Below are 20,724 nucleotides of genomic sequence, written 5' to 3'. Positions count from 1 at the left end.
GTAAGAACTGAATGAGATAATCCACATAATATATTTAGAGCAATCCTTAACACAATGAGCACTGGATACGTGTAAGCTATGCATGAACACTTACTCTCTGCTGGGATCTTTACAAATCACATCGCTAATTTGCAGCTATCATTATCCCTATCTTACAGGTATGATACATTTCTATCAGATACAGTATATAAGTATGCTTATACATAACATAGAGCATATAAGAACAGTTCAAAGAATAATATTAAAAGACCCACTACTCAGATTAAGAATGGAACATTACCAGTTCCTAAGCAACATAAATGTCCAACAACAGAGGAATGGATAAAGAAAATGTGGTACATATAAACAGGGGAATACCACTCCGCCATAAAAAAGAACGAAATAATGCCATTTGCAGCAACATGGATGGACCTAGAGATTATCAGAGTGAGTAAAGTATGTCAGACACAGAAAGATAAATGTCATATGATACCGCTTATGTGTGGAATCCAAAAAAAGGACACAAAAATGAATTTATTTACAAAACAGAAGTAGAGTCACAAACGTAGAAAACAAACTATAGTCACCGGGGGATAAGGGGGGAGGGATAAATTGGGAGATTGGGATTGACATATACACACTGCTATATATAAAATAGATAACTACTAATAAGAACATGCTGTATAGCACAGGCAACTCTACTCAATACACTGTAATGGCCTATATGGGAAAAGAATCCTAAAAAAAAAGAGTGGGTATATGTATATATATAACTGATTCACTTTGCTGTACATATAAAACTAATACAACATTGTAAATCAACTATACTCCAAAAAAATTTTTTCAAAAAAGAACATTACCAGTTCTTTATTTTTATTTATTTATTTAAAAAATTGTTTTAAACCAGAACATTTAATGCATGACTAATCGTTGAAACCCATAATATGAACTGTATGCTGCAACAGCTGCCCTCTTGTGTTTAGGTGTTGTTCCTTCACAGAATCCATGCCTTAATTCACAGCATACAATTTTTAGGTGCCTCATTCACTAGTCAAGGTGGTATTTCGACTTTTAGCCTTGGCACTCCATTACACCTTCTCTTCTGCTTGGCCAAGTAGCCACGTTTGCCACAGGTCGACTTCTGAAGGTGGGAGGCAGCACAATGCGTGTGCCTTCCTGCGATGCTTTCCCAAGGATGATATGCCCTTCCTCACCTCTTCTGTGGTCAAGAGATTACCAGTTGTTTAGTAGCCCCTCCAGTGACACTTTCTTCCTCCTCCCCTCCTTTCCCTTTGCTGTTTCTCTTTTCCTTTCCTCCTGTACATTCTTTCTTCCATTCTGCTCCTTTTAAAGAATTCCCTCTTTTTTTCCTTTCTGCACTCTGCTATTTCACAGCTATGAAATCTAGAGCAAGATACTTAATCCTTATGGACTTCAGTATCCTTATCTATAAGATGGGAATAGGGACTTCCCTGGTGGCACGGTGGTTAAGAATCCACCTGCCAATGCAGAGGACATGGGTTCAAGCCCTGGTCCGGGAGGATTCCACATGCCACGGAGCAACTAGGCCCATGTGCCACAACTACTGAGCCTGCGCTCTACAGCCCACGAGCCACAACTATTGAGCCCACATGCCGCAACTACTGAAGCCCGCAAGCCATGCTCTGCAACGAGAAGCCACTGCAATAAGCCCGCGCATCGCAGCAAAGAGTAGCCCCCGCTCACCGCAACTAGAGAAAGCCCACGCACAGCAACGAACACCGAATGCAGCCAATAAATAAATAAATAAATTTATTTTAAAAATGGGAATAATAGGAACAATACCTACCCTACAGGCTCATGGTAAGATTTAATGAGATAACGTTTGTGTGAGGGTTAAATGAGATAATCTACGTGAAACCTTAGCACAGACCTTGGCGTATGGTTGGAAGTCAATAAATAGTTGTTTATATTTTTATTATTTTAAAATCATTTCTTCTCTGATGGAAGAACTCTGTGGTTTAATGGAAATAGACCTTTGGAGTCATAGAGACGTGGGTTCAAATTGTGGTTCCATTATATACCAGCAGTCGCTTAATGCAAGTCACTAAACCTCTCCATGTATAAAATGGGGGTAATGATACTGATGGTCAGTAATTGATCACACAGGGCTGTTGTGAGGATCAGAAGAAATGACACATAAAGTACCCAGTAATCAGTTAAAACCTTTCCCTGCCTCTCTCCTTTTCTTCCTCTTTCTCTGACAGTGTATATTTTCTTCCCAACAGGGGTATTAAAAGCAGCTGTGTGCTTGTGCAGTTTCTCCTAAACTCTGGATACTGTTCAGCAAGTGTTTATCAAGCACCCACTAGGTGGCTACAAGCACCTTCCTGGCTGATGTGCTGTTAAGCCCAGGACACTAACCCCCTTTAAGAAAATGAAGCGCTAGGATCACCTACATTCCTGGGTCTGGACCTCTGGGATAATTTTTAAAATAATTTTTAAAAAAGAAGAAAGAATAACAAGTTGCTGAATACAACTCTAAGCCCTAACCCCAAGCTCATCACAGGACAGCTTCAGTAACAACTTTATCTAGTTACACGCTGTTCCAACTAACATTCTCCAGCTGCCCTAGGGGTTTGTAATACAGTGAAGATTGACACACCTGAGGCCTTTCCCAGAAAAAACTCCATTGCTTTCTCTTGTTGTGGTCCCAGCTCTGGCCAACAGATGGAGCCATTTCCTCCCTCCCCTCTCTTCAAACTGCCTAAGCAGAAAAGCTGTTGCTCAAAAGCTGTGTTGGTCCAGGAATGGGAGGACTGTGGCCATCACCAGACACCAGAGCTCCAGAAGGGTGAGGGCTGACTACTAACAGGAAGAATCTATTGCATCTAAACCCAGTGAGGACAGAAAGAACAGTCAGTTCCCATCAGGATTTCAGCCCTACTGATATTTGGGGCTGTTTAATTTTTTGTTGGAGCTGGGAGAGCGCTGTCCTGTGCATTTTAAGATGTTTAGCATCCCTAGCTGCTAGACTCTAGATGCCAGTAGCATACCCCTCCCCACCCAGAAATACCTGTGACAACCAAAAATGTCTCAGACATTGCCAAATGTCCCCTGTGGGGCAGAATCACTCCCAGTTGAGAACCACTGTTTTGCAGCCACTAGTAGTGCTGGGGCGATGGTCTACATAGAACAGACTCCTGGGGATCTTCAAGGGATGTACTCTGAGGGCCATCTACCCTGAAAGCCCAGTTTCCAATCCTTGGAAGTTGGGAGAAGGAATCAAGGGACTTTACAGCTTCTATTCCCACCCTCTTGCTGCCCTGAAGCCACCATGTAAGGAAGCCCTGGGTTAGCCTCCTAGCTGTCCCAGGCATTCCAGCTGTCCCATCTCAGCTGTTTCTACCATTTTGGCTAAGGCTCCTTACATATGAGCAAGGCTGCCCAGGAACAGCTAGCAGCCAGTCAACCCAACAGCTGCCTGCAGCTGCAGAGATCACCAAGGCAAGACTGAGCCCAGACAAACTGCAGGATCGTGAGCAAACGATTAAGGGCAGTTTGTTATCCAAAGATAGAAAACCAATTGAAGGTCCTAACCTGGTCTCAGGGTGGGGAGTGAGTCAGGGGAGGCTTCCTTGAAGACATAGGTTCAAGCTGAGACCTGGAGAATAGTGGGAGTCAGCCTGGTAGAGCATGGAGGAAGAGTATCCAGGCAGCAGAGACTATCGTTTGAAGGCCTTGAGCTAAAAATGAACTATGTATGTCTGAGGTCCTACGCAGGGAAAGACAACATCTATGCAGGGAAAGACAGCACAAGTTGGTCTAAAGAGAGAGGCAAACCCAGCATTGCAGGCAATGACCAGTGAGTGGAATGCTTTACTTACTACCCACCACCCATCTCCATCTCCACCCCAGACCAACTTTTTATCACATTCTGAATATATCTATGGGCTGTAAATTTCATCCATTACACATGTCAAAGAATTAAAAAGTTGAAAATACAGATGGACATTAACCTGCCTCACAGAAGCTTAGGAAAGGTTGAGTCACAGTCTTCTGGGGATGAATGATATGAAGATGACAAGGCAGCCTGAGCACATGGTAAAAAATGTATTTTTAATAGCTGTGATGACCATCTAAGCTATTATGGCCCCATCTTCAGTGATCTAAGCTCATACTTAAATGGAAATTTACTTGAAAAGCCCTTTCTTTGCATAATGGGAAGGCAGGCTTGTCCAATTCCATTTCCCCAAGGTAATAGCTCCAGGATGTAATGGGAGGCCTTGCTACCAGCTCTGCTCATCGGGGGTTCAGAGCCTGGGTACCCCTCCCTTCTCAGAGTTCTTCATCCCTATTACTCAATTAGGTCAGCCTAAGGATACCTCACCTCCAAGGTCAATGCTGAGAACTGTTAGGAGAGGGAAAATTGAGTGGGCTGACATCACTGTGTTGCTCATTCTCTTAGCAATGGGGAAGATGGTACAGTGGGAGCTCCTTCTGCAGGGCAAAGAGCTGAGCCTGATCACAGCAGGCTTCCCATCAGGTAGGCTTTCCCCCAGGACAAACACAGGACTCCACACCCAGGCTGTTCATTGGTTTCAACAAGCTGAGGGAGGAGGGCAGGCTGGGTGTGGCTCTGTCCTTATCCAACCTGGCAATCCTGCCTTCTCTCCTGTCCCAAGAGGGTCCCACTGCAAAGCACTACCAAAGAGGGTGTCATTCACATTTTTTTTTCACTACAAAAGTGTATATTTACTTAGGATAATAAAAGAAATCATACAAGATTACACATTTTTTAAAAACTGACAGGGACTTCCTTGGCAATCCAGTGGTTTAGACTCCAAGCGTCCACTGCAGGGGATGCGGCTTCAATCCCTGGTCAGGGAAATAAGATCCTACATGCCATGTGGCATGGCCAAAGGAAAAAAGAAAAACCTGACAAATTCCATAAGCATTACAAAATCCGAGGGAAAGCATGTTTTTATTAATTACCTTCCTGACATACTTCGATAATAAATTTTTCCTACATTTTAGTCTGCAATTTGTTTTTAATTTGAACCCTTTCACTTTACCAACCCTGGCTTGCAAGAGCTTCCTTTCGTTTTTCTTGTTCTTGCTTTTTTGTTAAGGTATAAGATACATACAATAAAATGTGAAAAGTACCCATTTTCACACGTGAAAAATTTGATCTTAAGTGTACAATTCAAGGTTTTATTTTACATATGCACACACTCATAAAATCACCACCCAGATCAAGATAAAGAACATTCCAACGGGTGTTTACTCTTAATTCAGTTTTATTACCAATAATACTTTTTTTTAATTGATTGAGTTTCGTGTATTAGGCCAAAAACTTTATGGAACATGATATCATTTGATCCTCACAACAAAATACCACTAGCATTTCCATTTTACAGATGAAGAAACTGAAGCTTCAAGAATTTAAATGCCTTGAGAAAGGTCAGCCACAGAAGCAGCTGCCAATGTAGCACTCAAACCCAGATCTGCCTCCAAGACTCCAAGGCACATGTGCCTCATCACTGCCACAGCAGGGGGTAGCTACTGGCAACACTTCAAAGTAACCTACTGCCTCCCCCATTTTTGTTTTATTTTGCTTATGTTCTCCAGGAAACTCTGGGCTCCCCTTTAAAATTTGGATGGAACAATCTCCACTTTCAGCATACCCTCTCCTGCCAGCTCAGTGCCTGGCTCCTGCCCCCTGAGGAAGACATCAAAGGACCCTATACTAGCCCACGGTTTTTGGAGACACAGTAGCCACTCCACTGAGCTTGAGGGCCCTCCCTGAGAAAACAGCTCAGCTCTCACTCTTCCCCAGGGTCCACGAGCATAGAAAGCACAGCTAAGACCTGAGAATATTCTTTATCTGGAGTTGGAATGGAAAAGTCACTCTTTGGACAAGTCCTGCTTCGGTTACTTCCTAGCCAAGTAACCATGAGCAAGTTGTTTTACCTCATAGAATGAGAGTTTCCTCAACTGGAATAGGGAGGGTATTAAGAGAAGCTGGCTCATAAGGTTGTTCTGAGGATAAGATGAGATCACGCTATGTAGACAGCTGTTACACAAAGATCGTTGTGCTTCCAACAGGCATGGGTGTCCCTTCACATTTGCCAGATTACCCCCTGGGTCCAGGTCAGGAAAGGATCAATCACAATAAAATTACAGACTGGTGGCAAATAAAAACAAGAAGTAAGGGAGAAGAAGAGAGCCAGGGGGCTGAAAGATCTGGGCAGAGAGAGACTGAAGTACAGCTGGGAGTCCTGAGCTGGCACCACAGACTCAGGAATGAGCCCTGCTGGGGCAGCCTGGTGCTGAGCATTTAGGCTTCCCCTGTCTTTGGATAGCCTCGCAGACAGCTCATGCCTTGCACCTGCCTGTCCCAAGGCCCACCTAGTTGTTGGAGGGTAATGAAGTCCCCCTTTCTCCCTTCCTTCCTGCTTTGCCCTCCAAGCTGAGGCTAGTCCCAAGCTGACTCAAGCCCAGTAAACACATCTCCACGGTGTTGACCTCACACTGAGGTGGCATCTAGCTCAGTCCAGGCTCTTTCTGCCAGGGCACACACAGAGACATGCATCCCATCCTCTAAGACCTTCTCCCTACCCCCCCACACACTTGTGACATGGTCAAGAGAAATGCATCTTCTCTACTGCCTCTCTAATTTGAGAAGGCAGACAAGAAGGCTAAACTCACTCCCACCTACACCATCTGAAGAAGACTCACAAGTGCCCATTCACTGAGCAGCACTAGGGGGACAGGGAACAGGGCTACGCACTTGACCTAGCGCACTTGCCCTAGTAAGTGCTAACTGCTTTGACTAAATTTCTCTAACCTGTACAACCCTGGGAGGGAAGTGTTATTTCCTCCTTTTTACCCATGAGGAAACAAGCTCTGACAAGTTAACAGCTATGGCACAAAGCCAGGGGGTTGCCAAGTCAGAATTCAAACACAGGTTTCTCTCTAAAACCTAGTTGTTTTAACTCATACATTTTCATCTAAATTAGCTTTTTGTAGTAACCGCTAATGTTCCAAGCTCAGAGTTGAAGAAACTAAGTCTCAGAGAAATTTAGCAACTCGTCTGCAGTTACACAATTACTCCTTTGCCCCATTAACTCTGCAATTACATGATGACACCTTCGCCCCATTAACTCTCGTTTGCTACTCTCCTGCATCCCTGTCAACTGCCCTCATGGAACCTGTCATTTCTTGCCTCAGATTGGAGCTAACTGGGTGAGCATTCTTCCTCCCAGTCTGCAAACCAAGGTGCCTAGTGTGTGCCTGGCTGTTGGCTTCCGTGCTTAGTCAGTCCTTGCTACTTGAAATTGATCCCAGATGGCTGCCAGAGCTTCCCCTCAGCCTCTCCTCTGATGATCCCTTGGGCCCAAAGAAGTGTGATGACCTCAGATTGGGCCAAAGGCAGTAACAAGGAGCTGCCGGCATCAAGCCTGGAGTAGCAGACAGAAGGCCCCGGAGCAAGTCTGATTTAATCCTGTAATGGAATGTGACTCAGATAAGGCTTTTATCAGCCCTACCTAGGCTGTGGGGAAAAAAGGACCATCCCAGAGTCACGGAGAGATGCTTTCCACTGTCCTAGGGCTGCCCGAGGATCCCTGAAGGCTTGGCCCTACTGGGAGGACCAGGAGGAAGCAGAGGTATCAAGGGGTACTTGGAGGTATTTGACTCAAATTTTCAGGACTGAGGGAACAGGAGGGAGAGGAGGAGGCTGGGGAATTCATATGTTCAGGCGGAGAGGATATTAAACCCTAATACTTAAAATAATAACAATAACAACAACTGTTATTACTTAGTAGGCATTGTATTAGGCTTTTAAATGCTTATGCAGCAGTTACCATTATCATCCTTTTTATAGAAGAGAAAATCAGACTCAGGAAGGCAAGTCACACAGTTGCTAAAACAGGAGATCTGGGACTTTCACCTAAATCTGTCTGATTCCAATGCCCTCTGGCCTCACCATGGTGCAGATGGGCGGTACACCATGGTGCAGATGGGCGGTACACCATGGTGCAGATGGGCGGTACACCATGGTGCAGATGGACGCTCTTGCTCACACACTCCTTCACCCTTGGAACCTGTTTGTCAGCACCTCATGCACTTGCTCTCTTCCTGGAAGAATTCCAGGAAGCTTTATGTAACCACAGCTACAGCCTCCCCAACCTCCCAAAAGGGAGAAAATATGGATAAAGCAAGGTGAGCTGACCAATCAGGAACAGAAAGCCTACACAACCCCCACCTCTAAACCCCCAGGGGCAGCCACACCAAAGACAAAGTGGTATCTGGCCTTCTGCCAACTGCTTTCTCTGTCCCTCACCCCCTCCCCCAGCCCTAAGCTCCCTACCCTCACTTCTCGTTTTTTTCCCTAGATCAACTTTGCTTTCCAAGTCCCTACTCCACTCCTCTTGTTTATTCAGGAACACTTCTAAGTACTCATTGTTAGCCGTAGACTAGGGATTCACCTCCCTTGCCAGAAAGGCATATATACAATGCAATATTAATAGTAATAGTGGCTAACACTTACTGAGCACTTACTATGTGCCAGTCACTTTTCTTTCATTTTCAGCTTGACAATGCAGGCAGAAGAAGCAGTAGCTTTTATGTCAATTACTAGGAGACTAAGTCAGACAAGGGGAGGGAATCTAATGTTCCATAAGCTTTCTCTGCATGGAGGCCAGGTACCCTCTCAGAAGACAGAGGAGCATGGTAACAAAGTTCATGGACTCTGGGCTCAGGCCAGCTCAGGGCTGAGGTCAGCTCCATTACTGACAAGCTATGCATTTGTAGACAAGCTAATTCTCTGAGTCTCAGTTTCTTCCTCGATAAAATATAAATAATAATAGTTCTTATCTCCTAAGGTTGTTGAGAAGATTAAAGAAATGATGTGTGTAAAGAGTTTAGCAAACTCCCTAACCTGTAATAATCAATGTATAGCAATTATTATTACTTATTAAAATAATGTTAGGATGAAATAGCTAAATTGCAAACTTCTTTAAAGCTCTTCAGACCTAAGCAGGAATTTTTTTTTTTTTTTGACTTGCGTGGTTGTAGTTAATTGGTCTTAAAACTACTGTGCTCCTTGGGACCAACAGGTCAAGGGCTTTCCACATCATTCTGCCTGCTTCTTGGAAGCATACTTGGCAGCAGCTGTTGTAAAAGAAGTGGTTTGGGGCAAGCACATATAGATCTAATCTGGGCTTGGACAGGATTTACCACTGGGAGAACCAAAGGGGCAGTGTTTCTGGATTTGTTTCATATATTAGTTTGCTAGGGATGCCTAGCAAACTAATGTGGTAACAAAGTACCACAAACTGGGTGCCTTAACCAACAGAAATTCATTGTATCACAGTGGTGGAGGCTGGATGTTCAAAATCAAGGTTTGAGAAGAGTTTGTTCCATCTGAGGGCTGTGAGAGAGAATCTGTTCCAGGCCTCTCCCCTAGCTGGTGGTTTGCTGGCCATCTTTGCTGTTCTTGGCTTGTAGGATCACCACCTTGATCTCTGCCTTCATCTTCACATGGTATTCTCCCTGTGTGCTCACCTATGTCCAGCTTTTGTCTTTTTGTAAGGACACTAGAGGTATTGGATTAGAAGCCCATCCTTCTCCAGTTTGACCTCAATTTTTTTTAATTGAGGTGTAGCTGATTTACAATGTTTCTGTTGTACAGCAAAGTGATTCCATTATAAGTTATTACAAGATATTGAATATAGGTCCCTGTGCCATACAGTAGGTCCTTGTTGCTTATTTATTTTATATTACATATAGTAGTATGTATCTATTAATCCCAAATTCCTAATTTGTCCTTGTTCCCCCTTTCCCTTTGGTAACCACAAGTTTGTTTTTTTGTGTATGTGAGTCTATTTCTGTTTTGTAAACAAGTTCATTTGTATCATTTTTTAGATTATACATATAAGTGATATCATATGATATTTGTTTCTCTCTGTCTGACTTACTTCACTTAGTATGATCATTTCTAGGCCTATCCATGTTGCTGCAAATAGCATTATTTCATTCTTTTTTACAGCTGAGTAATAATCCACTGAATATATATAACACATCTTTAGCCATTCATCTGTAGATGGACATTTAGGTTGCTTCCACATCTTAGCTACTGTAGACCTCATCTTAATCATATCTGAACTGGACCTGTTTCCAAATAAGGTCACATTCTGAGGTACTTGGGGTTAGGACTTCAACATATGAAACTGGGGGAGGGGTATGCAATTCAACCCATGTCATGTTAGCATTTCTTGATTAAGCTCATGACTTCAAACTCTGGAAAAAAATTTAAGAATTGGTGGGTGTTCATGATGACCTTCTAAGTCCATGAACCTCTCCTCTCCACTCTTCTCATCTACCTACTTTTCAACATCTCTACCCCGGAATTAGAATCCTCTTCAAAATCACCATCTTACTTTCCAAAGCTTTCAAACTGCTTTTCAATTCTGTGATGACCATACTGAGGGCTCAGTGATTACTCAAAAAACTGCTTATCAAATAGGGACTAAGCTCTATGAAAACCACAGCAACCAAGACCCAGTACCTACCCTCGCAAAGCTACTGAGTAGATATCAGAGCATTTACTTTAATTTTAGTTTAATTTTAGAGCATTTTCCTTTAAAATCTGGTGCCGGCACCAAGTTTTGTCACATTTTCATGATCATTGTAGCTAAAAAACATTTATGGATTTTAATCTATATGCCAGGCAGCAGGCAAAGAATTTGCGTGCACTACTTCATTTAATACTTGGATCAAGGATACAAAGTGGGTACATTATTATCACCACTTTACTGATAGGAATAATAGACATTTATAATTATACACTCTCAGATAGCTTTTCCCCCCTTTTCTCTGTTTATGTTTTTTTTTCCTTTTTTATTTTGTTTTGTTTTTGGCCACGCCATGTGGTTTAGTTCCCTGACCAGGGATTGAACTTGTGCACTCAGAAGTGAAAGCATGGAGTCCTAATCACTGGACTGCCAGGGAATTCCCTTCCCTGTTTCTTTAATTAGCTCAGTGTAAGTCCTCTAACCCCATCCATCCTTAGGTCCTCAACATCCCTTTCGAAACTACATGATCATGCAATGCAATTTTTTGAGAACTTCCAGGTGCTGTTGCAAATCAAACATTTTGATACTTTCAGTATAATGACAAAATATTCAAGAAAACATGGGGGGAAAAGTTTCTCAACTAGTTTATTGATACTCTGCTTCATAACTTGTCTTACTGATTTGTGCTTACTAGTTAACTGAGGTATGGGTGTGTTTTGAGTATATAAGCTCATTTCTAAGAAAACCTTTCAAGTTTTCAAAGAAGTATGTTTTACCTTATAAAGGAACAACACTGCACTTATCCTAGAGTAGTCTCTTTGGGTTGCAAAGAAGAGAGATGTACTAGTGCTAGTATAAGAAAAGGTGGGTACTAGTGGTTGAGTGTGCAGACTGCATAGACGCCAAGGACAGGAAATTAGAATAGCTAGGACTTATGGAACCGAAAAATCATCAGGAACAAGTCCATTTCCATCATTTTCACATAGACTAAAGCTAAATGGCTTCTTCTTTGTATATCTCTCTGTACTTCTCCATATCAGTTTCCTCAGCTTATCCATCAACTGTACTAGTTCTGGAGTCTACATTGGCCCCCACAATCGACTGGTTCAGTTGCCAGGAGAGGAATCTGATTTGTCCAGCTTAGATTAAGTGTTCACTCATGGTCCAACCAACAAATGGCCAAGGGGGCAGGGTCATATGGCACAAACATGGCTGCCCAAGTCTAGTTATTTGGCAAGAACTATGAGTGGGAACATTTCCTAAAGAAGTGGACCATAGATGACAAACCAGAGCATGTATACAAGAGAGTTCTTAAGATTATAATGACCTAGTTGACCAGACTCCCTATTTTGTTCCAAAATATTAGTTGGCAGATAAATTTGTGAACAACTGTAACATGGCTACCATTTCTTAAGCTCTCACCTCAGTATCTTATTTAATCTTCATAACCCTTCCAGATAGGCATTATCATTCTGTCTTACAGATGAGAGAAACCTGAGGCTCAGAAAGGTTAAGTGAGGAGTAGTCACGTCACGGTGAGCTAGGATTGGAACTTGGGTCTATTTGACTCCAAATCCTGTGCTTTTAGCTTCTAGGAGTAGGAGGCTTACACTATTATGGTAAAAAGCAGTTTTTTAGCTACTGATCTAGCTTAAAACCATAACCTCAAATATATTTGTAAGGTCTACAAAGTTCTTTAAATTGTGTTTACATCAGTGACTCATGTGAGCCCCTAGCAACCTGTGCAGTAGTCAGGGCAGGCTCAAATGAAGTGCCTTGTCCAATGGCACAGGTGAGACTCTCAGCCCCAGGCTCTAGACTGTGGTAGCTAAAGACCTGATCTGCTGTCTGCAACTGGACTGCATCAAGGGCGATTTCTGGTCTCCTGGTTCTCCCAAGTCACTGAGAGTTGTGTGGGTTAAGAAGCTCCTCTCCTCAACTCCCACCCCCACCTTTAAACACCCTTCCCTAGCAAACTTTGGCATCTGTAGCCCCTCTGCCAGTAATAGGAGATGGTACCTCTCCCCCACCCCTCAAGTTCAGAAAGGAAAGCACAACAAGATTTCTGGTTCACAGAGAAAACTACCTCCTTTACACTTGGCTTCTTTTCCACTAAGATTCCACAAATCAATCAGGAGAAAATTGCCCTCGGGACTGTTGAGCAGACATTTTCTCTCACATCAGACACTGGATGCGTGTGTCAAAAGCACCTCACACTCTCATTCATTGCCAGCCAAGTCTCTAGGGCGGTCCAATTGATTTAGAAGCATTCACTCAGATCTAACATTCACTGCACACATCTTCTGTGTATTGTTGCTGCCATGCCAGCCATCTGATTACTACTTCTCACTCACTGGTCCAACGGGCAAGGTAAATCTGCAATGTGATAAGAAGAATCTGAAGGAATGAAAGACAGAGCTGCTGTTCCCCACACTCCAGGATCACCAAGCTGAGAAAACTGAAGGTACTAAAAATTATCCAGGTTTTAAAGCTATCATTAAACATCTACCACATACCAAGGGTTTGGCATACGTTAGTTCATTTAATCTTCAAAATAACTCTAGTAAGCAGATCGTATTAATATCTTCATTTACAGGTATGAACAATATTTTAGCTATGGAGAGTAGAATTTCTTAAACATAATAAATGATGAATAGCCTTTATGAGTGGATCATCATCTCTGAAACTAATTTCTCTCACAAAAGGGACCTGGGAAGAGCTTTCTGGGCAGGGTGGTTAAGTGGTTATCACTTTCACTGCTTTGCCCTACTATCATCTTCTGTAAAAAAAACTTTAAGTGCACTTCTGCGGTCAGACAGATCTGGATTCCAATCATGGCTCTTAGAGTAATCAGGAAAATGAATTCGCTTTGGTATATCAAACAGAGGAAATTTAATACAGAGAATTTAATACCATGGCCACTCAGGTAATGGAAGAACTGAGAAGCCAAACAGGGGAAAGTGAGGTGACCCAGAGATTAGCAAGAGCAGGAAAGCACTACCATCCCTGGTCTGGAGGCCAAAGGAAGGGAGATGGAGCCCAGAAGTTGCCAAGGCTGAGGTGCCCTGGTTCCTCCTGTCCTCAGCCCCCTAATCTCAAGCCAGTGGCTCCCACTGGCCAAACCCAAACAAAATTCAGCTGACAAGGAAGCCTGGGAAATGCAGCCTGCTGGGAGGTGGGTTTGGGGTAGAGGGGTCGGGGAACCCATTTGTAAGTCGGAGTATCATAGAGGGAGCAATGGATCTGAGGACAAACAGGTAAATGATGGGCCCAGTTCTTGCTAATATCAAATTCCACCTTCATAAAACGATTTCTATCTTACAGTGTTGTTGTGAGAATTAAAGGAACAAATCTATAGGAAGTGTCAGCACAGTCCCTGTCACACAGTTTGGAGGCAGCTGTGACTAATTTTCCCTAGACAGGAAAACAAGATTGAGACAGATGAGGTGATTTGCTCAAAAAAAGAGGTTGGGGAAAACTGGTGTGATCTTGGGCCTGGCACTTCATTTATTTGAGCTTCAACTTCCTCACTCCACCAACTCACTGGGTTTCTAAGGAGATTTATTCTGTCCACAAATATTGATATTTACTAAGCACCTACCATGTGCCAGGCTCTGTGTATGCAGATAAACAAGGCAGACCCCTGCCCTCCTGGAGTTTATAGTCTGGTTGGGGAAAAAGACATTGACCAGAAAGATGTACAGACCACCACGTAATGACGCTATGATAAAGGCCATGAAGAAGTCAGTACTGGAAGGGTGGGTTACACCGTGGCCTGGCCTAGGCTGGGAAGGTCAACTTGGCTTCCGTGTGAGGAGCCAGCCACTGTGCCCCCAGCCTCCCCAGGGTCAGGCCACGAAGCTCGCCTGAGAGGACATCGCATCCCACGGCCGCCCCCCTCCCCCCCCCCCAAAAAAAAACCCTCTCAGGGGCTCGGGGCGGCCCAGGCGGGGGCGCCAGCGCGCGCACCGGCCCTTCGCAGCAAAGCTCCGCGTCCCGCTCCGGGCCGCCCAGCCCAGGCGCAGCAGCTCCCGCTCTCAGCGGCCGCGCGCCGCGGGCAGCCGCTGATAGCGCGCTCATGCCTGTCGAATTTGTGTTGAACTCGGCCTGCGGCCCGCGCAGAGAGCGCGGCAGCGGCGCTGCCAGAGCCTCTTAATTCCCTCTGCATCGATCCCGCCGTTAATGACATAACCTTCTCCTCTAATTAACTGACAACTGCATTAGGCGGCGGGCGCCCTCCACATGCCGCCTGCGGCTTCCCCACCGCGGAGCCCGCGCCCGAGCAGAACCCGCGCCGGTTACCACCCTAAGTAAACCGACAGACCTGCTATGGGGCCGGGAGGGGGCGGGGGAGGGGCGGGAGGGGGCGGAATAGTGTTTCAGGATACGGACGCCCCCTGCCATGAGAATGCATCAGTCAAAAAACGTTTGCCGTTGTTTATGTTGTTGTTGTTGTTGTCTGTGTGCTAACACTGGGCCACGCACTTAACGTGTTTTAGCTTGCTGATGCTCTACCACGACCCAAGAAACAGAAAAACTGGGGTTCGCAGGTGAAGGAACATAGGCAATAACCAAGGATTGCAGCCAGCGAATGAGGGAGGCAGGACTCCCATCTCTCCTAACCCAAGCTTGTGCCCTTAACTCCTAGGCTACCTACCCTCCAACATATAATTTAGACTGCACTAAATATGAAATATACTAAATGTGAAGTGCTGACACATAAGCACTCAATAAATTTTAGAGGCAGGATAACTTATTGAAATGCTAATTTCGGTCTATACTCTTTTGTCTCCCCTCTCCCGGTTGGCCATTTCAATCAAGTGGTCAGGTTTTGTAATTCCTCTGGCAGCAGAGAAAGCAGAGGCAGCTAGCTGCCTGTGGTCTCTTGCCAAACACAGGGGACCCAAACTTTGTACTTTGTATAATTTACAAAGGGTTTCTCCTCCCTCTCCCTCATGCAGGCACATGCACATTATATGCTGGAACAAGGGCAGGACTTAGCCTCAGTTTCATGTATAAAACAGAAGTATTACATTTTCCAAGCCCTACTGCCTGTAAGCATGATATACTAGGGGTTTTGTGGCAGTGGTAGTCATCTGGGCAGGACCTGTTCACATGCATTAAAGATTACTGAAATGAGGGCTTCCGTGGTGGTTCAGTGCTTAAGAATCCACCTGCCAATGCAGGGGACACCAGTCTTGGAAGATCCCACATGCCACGGAGCTACTAAGCCCGCGCATCGCAACAAAGACCCAACGCAGCCAATAAATAAATTTTTTTTTAATTAAAAAAAGAAAAGATTACTGAAACGATCTGGCTGTCATTCACTGTTCTGTCTTTACCCTGGTTTCTGTGCCTTTATTTTCATTTTGTTGTATTGTGTATTTTTATAAGCCACCTCAAATCTCTTCTGGGCTGAGGGAGAATATGAAAAAATACATTTAAAAATTAAACAGACAAAATAGCAATGCAAGTGTCTGGCCAATATTCATTGAGTTGAACTGGCATTTGAAAGTGAGGAAACTGAGGCTGGGAGAGGTTCATGGAATTGTTCCGGCATGGCAATAAGACTTCAGAACTAGTAATGTCTGTCCATGCTTCATCCAGGACCTCCTCTCTTTCCTTCTACTTGCTGGAAGTCACCTTCCCACCTCAAGTTCCTGAGATCTCATACTGTCCACTTCCTGCAGGAGAAAGCTGGATTTAACAAGTCCCTGACACCTAACACTGAGGTAAATATTAGAGCAGTATATCCCCAGCCAGCCATTTCTTCTCCCTGACAAACCTGCCACACACTGCTTTTTGGCAATAGGGTCCATGACTTTTTGGATAGAGAGACTGAAGCTTGGCAAGATTAAGCAATTTGCTTGAATTCATCCAGCTGATGAGCAGTTTTGTTGAGATGCAAAGGCTGAATCCACTTGCCCTTGTGCTCTTTTCACTACAACATTGAACAGCTAGAGAGCTGTGTTCCCTAAGACATTCTTGACATGTAATTCCTGAAGAATTAAGTATATTTGATTTGGCCTAAGAGGGGGTTCATTTCTGGGTTCCTTCACCACATCTCCCTCTCTTCCCCTATGTGGGGGAGGGAAGTGGAGGGTAGGGAACCAGCCTGAATTAGATGGTCTCTTTCAGAAGACACAAGGAGGCTTTGTGATGGAGGCTCTTAAAGGGCACAGGCAGAATCTGCCTGGGGCAAAGCTGGGGAATGAGGCAGCTAGGCCTAAATGCCAGGCCCACCACCACTGAGAGGGAGACATGAGAAGGGGAGAAATGAGATTGCCTCTCTTCTGACATCCTACAATTTGATATGCTCATCTCTCAGAAACACTTCTACTGCCCATTTCTATCTGTTGAGCTTCTCTTTATCCTTTGAGGTTCTACTCAAATGTTGCCTCCTCCATGAAGCCCCCCACAATGAATTAACTGCCTCTTCCTCAGGAGTCTCACAGACCCTAGATCACATGCACTTTCATGGCAAGCACAAATCCTGCTTCAAAAAACATCTGCCACATATATACATTACTAATAAGATCAAATTGTACACTTTAAATATATTAAAAAAAAACACGAATGGACTGGAGGACACAAGGTTGCGGGGGCGGGGGGTGAAGGGGAAGCTGGGACAAAGTGACAGAGTAGCATAGACATATATATACTACCAACTGTAAAATAGATAGTCAGTGGGAAGTTGCTGTATAACAAAGGGAGATCAACTCGATGATGGGTGGTGATGCCTTAGAGGGCCCGGGACGGGGAGGGTGGGGGGGAGTTGTGGGAGGGAGGGGATATAGGGATATGTGTATAAATACAGCTGATTCACTTTGGTGTACCTCATAAGCTGGTACAATACAAGAGTGTAAAGCGATTATATTCCAATAAAGAGCTTAAAAAACAACAACAAAAAACACTTGCTAGTGATTAGCTGTGTGACCTTGGGCAATAACTCACTTCTGGACATCTGTTTCTCCATCTGTAAAATGGGAATAATAGTGTCTGCCCTCAGAGGGCCGTGAGGAAATTTAAATTGGATTACGCATGTGAGACAAAGAAAAAATATTAACTATATACATTCATGGTGTAAATCCCTCCTCTGAGGATCATGGAGAGAGAAGAGATTCTGTGGAGATGGCTGCTTTGTGTATACAATACAGAGAGACAGGCAGGGAAAGAGGATTTCAAGTTTTGCTGTGTATTTTTTTCAAAAGACTGCAAAATAATTATTTAAAATTTTTTTCAAATATTATGGGTGCCAGATGATACCATGTGGAGACAAGCCCGTGAGGCAACTCAGCTTTGAAAAGGATACACATGCAAAGCTCTCAGTGCAATGTTCAACACATATCAAGTACTCAAATAATGATGTCTCTATTATTTGTCTATCTCCACCACAAAACTTGTCTTCATACCTACACCAACCTACTGCCTGCCATGCCCAGTCCACAGTAAGTGCAGCAGGAAGAAGCCTCCATGGGAACCCCAAAGTAAACCAAAGTCTGGGAAGACCAGACTCTTGGGACAAATGCCCTGACACTTCATTTGACCACAGCATGGGGCCAGGGAGGGAGGGAGTTTGCTGTTATCCTTCTGTGGGGATGGGCTATCCCTTCCTGCTTGCCACTGTTCCAGGCCAGACACAGACTCACTTCATCCTCTCACCCACACACTGACCTCTGGGCCCTGGGATGCCACTGAGAGGTCAAGGGGCCATGGACCTCCCCATGGCCAGGGATGCCAAGCACGCCAAGCCAGAATTCTGCACACCAGTTCCCCAGGACTCCTGCCTGCTCCACAGGGCCTGGCTTTCACAACAGCAGCTCTGTGTTTGGGTGCATCCCCAGAAGAGAATGGTCCCCTAGGACAGTGGGGTGGGGAGTTGAGTAACAGGAAGACCTGAGAGCACCTCCCCTCAGAGAACTCCAGTCACAGCAGACTACTTGTCATCTTCCCAGCCCTCCCTGCCCTTTCTAGTCTGCATTTGCCCACTCTGATTTTGGGGGTGCCCGTCCCCCAGTTTCTGCCTGATGAACCCTACTCATTCAAGGTCCAGTCCAAATACCTTCTCTTCTAGGATGTTATGTTTGTAGCCTAAAAGAGCTCTCTGACCCCACACTCCTCATCATGGCGTCTGCTGAAATTTAGATAGTGGGCTCTCACCCCAACACTGGACAAACATGACATGGATCAAAGATTGCACCTGGGAGTCAGGGAAATTGACATTTGATTCCTGAATCAGCCACTTGTCAGTCCTGTAACCTTGGACAAGTTGCTTAGCTTTGCTTTATCCCCTTGTTAAACAAGGAAAATAAAAGAGGATACTTCTGAAAAGTAGATGAAACAATGCTCTTTAAGCCATTAGCCTGGTGCTTTGTACACATTAAACTCTTAATAAATGTTAGTTATTATTACTGTCTCCTCCACCCCCACAACTTCCACAGTATGTCAGATAAGGCCTTGACCAGCTCAGCACCTGAGTGTGGAATTTTATTGGGCCAAGTCTCCCATATGAATAGGCCTCCTCCTGAGAGAAGCAGAGATGCTGAAAAGGGACTGGAATTTCTGAGAACCTCAGATTCCATGAGAAGAATGAGAGTGAGAGCCTATGACTATTGGTAAGATGGGATACAGAGGCAAAGATGAAGGGTTATCAGCCAAGTAAGTGGCAATGCTTTTGTTGGGGAGGAAAAACCTTTTCTTCTACCTTCTTAGGGTCAGTTACTGGAGGCCTGTGAATTAAGCTAACAAAAGACATATTAACAGGAGATAAGGCATAATTTTTATTAATATTTACCTGCATGGGAGTTTACAGAAAAGAAGTGAAACTCATATAAGACTTGGGATTAGACTAGGGGCCTTATACTCCCTTTTAACAAAGGATAGAGAGTTTGGGCTCCAAGGAACAATAAATTGTGCAGAAGTGACTAGGAAATATATGGGGAAACTAATGGAAGATAAGGGCTATTTTAGTAAGATCTGTTTATGCAAACTTATCTTAGTGTTGACTCCCCATCTTCATTTATGCCCTTTCAGGCAGGTACGGGAAAGGCACAGAACTCTTCCAGTTGGTTCTTAATTGTCTTCAGGTCAAAATAATCCTTATGCCAAAGAGACATGTTTTAGAGTGGCATATTCTGATCCCCTTCACTTTGCCTTACTCTTCAACTGTTGGGATCAGAAATCTAGCAAGCCTCACAGTATCAAAGCCTCCTTCTGCAGCAATAAAGAACCTCCATCTAGCTCTTAGGATGGTTCTCAGACCCAAGGGAGCCACAACACTGGGCCTATGTTCCTACATTCCCATCCCTCAGAGCAGCCAAGAAGGTAGCTCAGACAAGACACTCCTAGACCAGCAAGGAAGCCACAAAAGAAGCAACGCTGGACCTCGGGTGGTTAAGATCTACCTTAATTCCCTGCCAAGAGTCTATGGTCTTGGGGTCCTGCTGAGACACACTGCCTTCACTGAGAACTGCCCTCTACTAACAGGCTGGGACTCTGTAATTACTTTAGTAGCATGTGGATCTACATTTCTTTTACTCAGCTGATGGGCCTGGGATGGATCCTTGACCCCGGAAAGCCAATCTAGAACCTGTGCACAGACAATCAGATTTTCCATGAATTTGGAATTGGGATAGGAGGTCATTTAGTTGAAGATGGTCTGGAAGGTCATGCAAAGGAAGTAGATCTACAGAATGAATGAAGTAGATGGCCCAAGATGTCTACGCTTTCAACAGATGGGGCTCAAGACTGGTTTCTGACTTTCCAATTCCATCCTGGCCGAGGCCTGGCTGAACTTCCTGGGATTCAATGGCATGACATTCCCCTTTTATTAAATAATTCCCATGTTTCTGTTACTTGCAGCCAAAAGACCCTGGACTAAGACACTGACTGTCTTTGACTTCATGTCTGGTCCAAGGTCCCTCAGGGCCTGAGCTACAGACCCAGAGCTCTGGTTTCTATCCTGGAGTTCAGAGCTTGAATAGCGAGTCTCCCAGAAGCAGCCCCACCCAGAATTCAGCCCACAATTGGAGGCAGAGCCAACACCATTACTCCCCACTGTTCCAGAGCAGGGAGCAGAATACATAGTACCCACAGATCCCTTCCCATACGTAATAATAGTAAAAGCTGCCATTTATAGACTGTTATTCCTGTAAATCAGGCACTGTGTTAAGTGTTATAATTATTT

This window comes from Hippopotamus amphibius, chromosome 1, assembly GCF_030028045.1.
Source record: "Hippopotamus amphibius kiboko isolate mHipAmp2 chromosome 1, mHipAmp2.hap2, whole genome shotgun sequence".
Lineage (NCBI taxonomy): Eukaryota > Metazoa > Chordata > Mammalia > Artiodactyla > Hippopotamidae > Hippopotamus > Hippopotamus amphibius.
Note: the sequence above shows the minus strand (reverse complement) of the source record.